General features: G+C 47.7%; 1 protein-coding gene across 6 annotated transcripts in view; it reads right to left on the bottom strand.

Moving 5' to 3' along the window:
* Ube2j2 (ubiquitin conjugating enzyme E2 J2) overlaps nt 1-1,688 on the bottom strand; it is a 14,291-nt gene extending 12,603 nt beyond the window's left edge. Inside the window, exon 1 of one of the 6 annotated variants that reach the window (XM_021200239.1) lies at nt 1,527-1,688. The gene's annotated coding sequence lies outside the window, so the exon portion shown is untranslated. The other 5 variants (XM_021200237.1, XM_021200238.2, XM_029540337.1 and 2 more) reach the window with 5 other exon arrangements.
* Nucleotides 1,689-7,711: the final 6,023 nt, after the last annotated feature.

Below are 7,711 nucleotides of genomic sequence, written 5' to 3'. Positions count from 1 at the left end.
TTTTTTTTTTTTTTGGAGACACGGTCTCAGTGCATAGCTCTGGCTGCCCTGTGTAGACCAGGCTGACCTCAAACTCAAAGATCCTTCTGCCTCTGCCTCTCAAGTGCTGACATTAAAGGCATCCAATACTATGACCAGCTTTAACTTTTTTCTTTCAGCGTCGGAAATTAAACCTAGAGCCTAACGAGGAATAAGCAAGTATTCTATCACTAGGCTTCATCTCCAGCCTCAAATTTCTGTTAAGCATATAACATCATGCTTATGATTCACTACTCTGCTGCCCTAACAGTTCCTCCTCTACCTCAATCAGAACAGCAATGTCTTTCGTGACTCTCCTAGGGGAGGGAAGGTGACAGAAGAGCTAGTCACTGGCACAGAACGGTCTTTTCTCAGTCCCTCATCACTGTGCCAAGGTGGTAGTTCTTTTTTCTTTTGGACATCTCTCTCCCACAACACTACACACGGGTTAGGTGGCAGGGTGGAATAAGACCTTGGCCTGACTGATGATCAGAAGGGTACATGACACACCCGAGGCCGGGATTTTCAGGGAGTTTTACCTTCTCCAGGATTACTCCATGGGCTGGAGGAAGCCAGAGGCTCACATAAACAGCCACAGCACCACTTTCTTACACACACACCGAGAACTGAACTGATGCTGAGTACAGGAAGACAGGATGTGCAGAGTAATGACTCCAAGTTCTAGGACCTAGACCTATCTCTGACTGAAGATCATACACAGGACTTTATAATTAAATAAATTCCTAATATTCCTAAAGCTACCATTACACACACCCGGCATGAATAAAGCCTTGTACCACTACTTACAAAAAGGTATATTCTTATGCACTTGTTAGCTTACAATGAACTCTGCTCTTCTCTCTTCCTAGTCGTCTATCTGGATCTGATGAAATGTTGAGAACTTGACTTAGGTTAAACATACACCTAAGTGATGTACACTAAAAAGGAAGTGAGGTCACTGGCTGAGAGTCCGCAGTTAGCAAAGGTGGATAATAAGCATCGACAGTCCTCACCCCGACCCACGAAACTGGCCCAAGTCCCACTCTTACTGCCAAAGGTTTTGTTGTATTACCCTCAAGGGCATAACTGTGGACACACTCGTTCTCGTTGGGGTGTATTAAGTAGTCTGAGGTTCTAACTGTTCGAGATGAAAGGGGGCACTCAACGGCTACCACCCCACAACAAACTCACGGGACACGTTTTTAAAGATCAAACCTGGCTCCTCCTCGAAGTATTTCAAGCGCACCAACCAACAGGCCTCTTCGTGAGAGAATCCGCCGCGTGGCAAACAAAATCCCTAACCAGCCCCCCGATGGACCAGCCCCAGACGGGAACCCCACGCGTCCTCGGTAACCGACCTCGGGTCCGCGCAGGGACGCTGCGGGTCCGGGCACAGCCGGCGACGTAACGAACGGGACCCGACGTGTGGAGTCCCCGCCCGCCGCTGCAGCCGGCTCCGGCGGGGCGAACGAGCGGCCCAAGGCCCCGCGCAGCCCGCGAGCGCTCACCTCTCCGAGGCCGCTGCCGCGTTCAGGTTCGCCGTGGTCGAGGCCGGAGCAGGGTGCGGAAGCGTGGGGCCCGCGCCGTGAGCCGCACCCGCGCTGGGACTTAGCCCACCGCACCCGCCGCAGCCTCTCCGCCGTACAGCCTCCAAGATGGCCGCTCGAGGGACGGCCTAGGCCCGCTTCCGCTTCCGGTGCGCTGTCTGCGGGTGGAAGCGCTTCTCTAGGCAGCTTGGTGGAGGGCTCCACTGTCAGTTCCTAGCTGTCTCGGGTTAGTCTCGGATGTTTGGCTACGGTTGCGTCCGGCTACTGCGCAAAGGGTAGCTGACGCGTGCGCACTAGAGACTAGCTGGGGGTGGGGGGCGACGTTGTAGCTCCTGTGTCTGGGAACTGGGCTAGACACTCCCGAGACTTTATACTGTCTGGCCCGCACTCCAGGAACCAGTAAGTGACTGCAGAAATCCCGCAGTGCTCCCGACCCCAAATCTCGGGCCAGTCTGGGAGGCCAGCCCCGGAGAAAAGATGAGTTCACCACGAATTAGGACCACCGGCCACCTTCTGGCCCAGGATGCACTCTTGTCTGCTCTTAACGCAGTTAAATTCCGGGCTGGAGGTAAACTCAGCTCTCCCTCGCTGCCCCTACAGCCACGAAGACCCCCGTGTACAGCGCGATTGATGGGCATAGGCGTATCCCGCACTCCAAACCCGCGACAGCCCCCAAGCTCCGGGGACAGCCGTCCTTATAAAAATAGTTCCTGTGTTTCCGCACCAAGTTTCCCAATCAGTTCTTGAATACCATCATTATGCTCGAGGACATTGCTCTAAGACGGGCTTTCCCTCTCCCTCGGCCTCCTTCCTGGCCCTGGGGAGGGGAGGCGGTACAGCTTGGTCTTTTGGCCAGACTATCTGGCTGGTGCTGAGACAGGAGGCTGCCAGTAGGGATGTTCTGAATACTAGTTTGGGCCCTGACAGCTGGAGAATCTGGGCTGAGGAGGCTGATAGATATCCAGACTTCTCCAGTTCTCCCTGCACACCCTCCTACCTCACTATTGCATTCCTAGAATTGAATGCTAAAGTTTGTTCTTATGTTGGTGAGATACATGTCTCACACACACACACATACACACCCACCCTATGTCCTTGATCCACCACCTTCCCTTCATTTGCCTGTGAACTCTGTATACAGGTTTCAGAAAGCCAAGTTGGATGTGGTAGGTGTCAGTGTTCTGGGTTACAACACACTGGAAGATTGAAGAGAGACACTGCAGGATGAATTAAGGTTTCTTGGCAGCAGGGGACTCAGCCTCTGCAGGACTGAACCCAGAATCCACATTGCAAAGCCTATATATTGTTACACAAAAGGCATTTTTAGCAAGTCAATTTGTGCATACCAAAACCTCTTGTCTGAAGTAGTCTGAAGGAACTATAGAGAGAATCTCTTGTGAACTTCATAGAAGCATCATCTGCCAATAAAAAAAACCTATGCCAATGACTTGAGGCAGGAAATAAAAGGTGGCAATCCAGCAGAGAGAGAGAGAGAGAGAGAGAGAGAGAGAGAGAGAGAGAGAGAGGGATTCTGGGAGTCAGGCAAAGAAGATCACCCCGCCCCACAGAAGAGACCAGTCACATGAAACTGAAGGAAAGGTAACTAGCCACTTAGACTATTCTAAACAGGATAATTGAGTTATGAGCTATTGGGAACTAGCCAAAGCTATTGGCCTAGGCACATATTCATATATAAGAGTCTCAGAGTCTATTATTTGGACTTGAGCAGGGGTGGAAAGGCTATGGTCATGAGTAACCATTGTCTAAACAATTCTCAGCCATAAGACATTTCCTGGTTTGCCAGGTATGTCTCCGGACTATATTATGCAAAGGCTCTGAGTCCTTTGGAAGAGCAACCCCATAAACCTCATATAATAACCACTGATTATTCACAAAAGACTAGTTCAAAGCCTAACTATTCGTGCCAGATATAATGGCTCTGCTAAAATTCTGCTACAAGTGGTGCTTGGAGTGTGCCAGGTTGCTCCAAGGATGCGAGTTTGGGCTGCAAGCAGAGGCAGTTACAGGGCTATCTCAGAGACATCACAGCGCCTGGCCAACCAGTTATGTAGGGCAGAACTGATGGTCAACTTTAAGTCCTCAACCTTCACCAGGACCCTGACTGCCTTTGAGTATCAGCAGTGGGCTCACTAACTGATCACTGAAAACTGATGACTGAGTGTCAGAAATGACTCCAGCAGTGGTGATTGATTCACACTGCAGGAGGTAAGCCAGACGGTGTAGTCCTGGAAGCATCCTGGGGGGAAATCAAGTAACCCATCTTAGCTGATCTGGGCTACTGTAACAGGGCTGGCCCCTGAGCCCTGGGGGAGTCTCCTGTCTGTCAGCTTACCATGGCAAATTAGCTCGAGGAGATCAATGGTATCTCTTCCCATTGTCAAACTCAGAAAACAAATCAGCACAGAGACCCTTTGCCTCCTCCCTCCCCAAGGCACTGGGACCCTTAATCAGAGTAAATTAAGCTACTTTTAAAGGATGGAAAGTTAGAAGGTGAGGCCACTCTACATAGGAAAATAACTACGCTCTATGGAACATACCTTGTTAGCTAGTTTCATGTCAATTTGACAAAAGCTAGTCATTTAAGAGGAGAGAGCCTCAATTAAGAAAGTGCCTCCTCCATTAATTTCTGCTATTACTAGGTAACTTTCTCATGCCCAAGTTGATTACATATTGTTAGGTTCTGTGCCCTTGGAAACCAATCACTATAAAAGTCAGTAGAACTGCTTTATATAGTTACCCACAATAAGCTTGGGCCCAGCATTAGAGAAACACCTACACAAATACAAGAAACTGTTTAGAATAAGACTTCCATTTTGAGTAGGGGTCAAGCAGTGTTTAAGTTCCCAAGATCTCCCTGGGAACGGACATCCTATTTGGCAGAAAGAGACATGTATGTGGATGAGCGACATCCTGGTTTGCAAGTTAAGACATTAATGTTAGACAAGGCAAGTTCCCTGCCACAGTTGAATACCCCAACCAATGGGAGCTGGATAAGTGTACAACAAAGACATTTTCCTAAATCCTGACTGGTGGAATAACTTGGCATAGATGTTTGTGGATTTTAGGCTTAAAATCTCTATAGGATCTTAACTCAGTGTCACAGTTCAGCTCCCAAGTCTGGACTTGGCCTTGATTGATCAGTCCTGAAACGTGCTCAATAAACTATCCCTGTCTGACTGAGATCCCCGTTCCTGTGGTTTGTGAGGCAACTCCTAGACCCCAACAATGGTGGTTTAAGTAAGAATAGCCCCATAGGCTCAGGTGTGTACTTGTTGGGGATGGGGTAGTTGTGGCTTTGTTGGAGGAAGTGTGTTACTGTGGTGTAGGCTTTGGGTTTTCGAATACTCAGGCCAGGCCCAGTGTCTTTCTCTTCCTGCTGCCTGCCACCAGGTCTGCCTACACACTACCATTGCTAAGGTCATGATGTCTCATCACAGCAATAAAAACCTAAAGTAAGATACTTCTCCACCAAATTGCTTTTGGTCATGATGTTTCATCATAATAATAGTAACCCCAAGAGAATACAGATGCAACGCTTGGGGCCATAACCATTCTCTGAACTGCTCGTCCTTGTGTAAAATGAAGCTCTACCATACCAAGCAGGTTAGCATGAGCACCTAAACCATCATGATGGAGAAGATGCAGAGAGGTGCCAGCTTAGAGTCCCCCAGACCCTGAGCACACCTGCATCATACCTGAAGGGACAAGATTTTGGGATATATGGGGACAGATATAGCCAGCATGGTCTGCCAGAACCAGAGACCTCACCTTACCATATACATCTTCAACTTTATGGTTCACAGGACTCAGGCTGCCCGCTTTCTGTATACAAAGCTGATGACCTTAAGAGTTAAGAAGGGGGGCTGGTGAGATGGCTCAGCAGGTAAGAGCACCCGACTGCTCTTCCAAAGGTCCAGAGTTCAAATCCCAGCAACCACATGGTGGCTCACAACCATCCTTAAGATCTGACTCCCTCTTCTGGAGTGTCTGAAGACAGCTACAGTGTACTTACATATAATAAATAAATAAATCTTAAAAAAAAAAAAAAAAGAGTTAAGAAGGGGTGCCTAGGTAGTCTAGCAGCTGGCGGGTGACTGGAACCTCCTGAACTCCAGTACCAAATGACTCTAAGAGTAGGCTCCATCCTTCTGCAATGGGAGGGCCTAGGGACTGCCTCCAGGATGTACCTCCAGCCAGCCAGTTTTACGGCTTGCTGAGTTGTAAGAAAGAACAGCTGACCACTACTCAGTATTTTGAGTACTTTCATCTTATAACAGCTTCCAAAAGACCAGGATAGGATGGAATTAAAAAACAAAAAACAAACTCTCCAAGAGCCAGCAAGATGGTACATGCCACAAAGCCTGATGACCCAAGTTCAAGCACCAGGCCCCGCATGTTAAAAGAACTTTGACCTCCCACCCCCAACTGTCCTCTGATTGCAGCATCTGTACTATGGCACACACCTACACACACATATTTTGCTTTTTCGAGACAGGGTTTCTCTGTATAGCTCTGGCTGTCCTGGAACTCACTTTGTAGACCAGGCTGGCCTCGAATTCAGAAACCTGCCTGCCTCTGCCTCCCGAGTGCTGGGATTAAAGGGGTGTGCCACCACGCCCGGCTACAAAATATTTTTGATTGTGTGTGTTCTCACGTAGGTATGTGCACATGAGTATGATACCCACTGAGGCCAGAGGAATCATCCCTTGGAGCTAAAATTGCAGATGATTGTAAGCTACATTAAGTGGTGCTATTCAAATAAAACTGGGTACTCTGGAAAAGCAGCAAGTGCTTTTAACCACTGAACCTTCTACACCCCTTATAAGTGCATTTTTTTTTTCTTTTAGACAGTATTACAGAAAAAAAAAAGACAGTATTACAGGATATTTGAACCTATTTCTAGTTAGGGTGTGGCTCAGCCCTTAGCACACACCTTGATTTCTTCTAGCTGGCATACAGACCCGACCTTAGTACTCACCTCTAATCCCAAACAGTGAAGGTAAAGTTGGTATGTGGAAGGAAACACCCATGTTTAAAATCGATGTCTAATTGAGTGGCAGAAAAAGTGTCAAATCAGAGAAAGATTTGAAGATTAAAAAAGATTGCTAGAGTTAGTTTGGGGCCAAGCAGAGCAATTCAGGAGAGGCCAAGATGTAGAAGCAAGCTTGAAACAATTAGTGTGGTGAGAATTTTTGAGTCAAGACAACAATTACTACAGAAAAATAAAAGTTACTAATTTAATATATATACAATAAAAGGGCTGAACTGGAATTCACAGTGTGGACTAAGCTGACTTCTAACTCAAGGATTCTCCTTCCTTGGCTCTGTCTTCCCTGTTCTGGAATTAAAGCTGTGCTCTGCCATGCCTGTCTAATAAATTTTTAAAAAGTTATTTTAAAAAATCTTATTACAGGGTAGACTACAAGGCCTTGGTCCCAGTAGAGACATCTCATTAGTAGAGACAGTCTGGCCAGAACTTGAAGGGGAGCCCCAAAGAGCTGGGGGTGACCCAGAAGAACAGCCTGACATAACCCCCTGACTTCCAGCAGGTAGTGCATCAGACTAGCAGGTGTATCCTATGTCAGTGTATAAGGCACCTGTTCTGTGGTGGCCCAATATCCTGGTCTTGCCATTGCAGCCAATGCCTAGTCTCTCTGCAGAAACATCAAAAAGATCCCTCAGTCTAGGCCCAGGAACCTCAAGTGAGCCAGCCCTCAGCCCAGAAAGGGTACCTCAATCTCCTCTATTAGGAATCGTGTGTGTTTCACATGAGTTGCATAAGACTTTCACAGGGTGCCCTCTAAGTTGCACCAGGTATGAAGAACCCCAGGGGAAGAACTGAACCTGGAGTCCTATGAAATGCCAGGTATCTATACTACTCAGGCAACTCTGTCTTTGGTGCACACTGCCTATTGCTGGTCCCTGGTTATTCTTGAGGCTAGATACCCATAAGGCCCGGGGTGGAAGTAAGTGCTCCAGTGTCCTTTCTGGGAGGGCAGAGGGCCTGTACTAAGAAGGTCCAGGACATCTATTTGTCCTCCACCCCTCCCATTCACCACATTTAAAAAACAAATGTATATGCACATTTTACCTGAAACACCCATATATCTTTTTTTTTTTTTTTT

Source organism: Mus pahari, chromosome 6 (assembly GCF_900095145.1).
Source record: "Mus pahari chromosome 6, PAHARI_EIJ_v1.1, whole genome shotgun sequence".
Classification (NCBI taxonomy): domain Eukaryota; kingdom Metazoa; phylum Chordata; class Mammalia; order Rodentia; family Muridae; genus Mus; species Mus pahari.
This window is presented reverse-complemented; position numbering and strand designations above follow the sequence as displayed.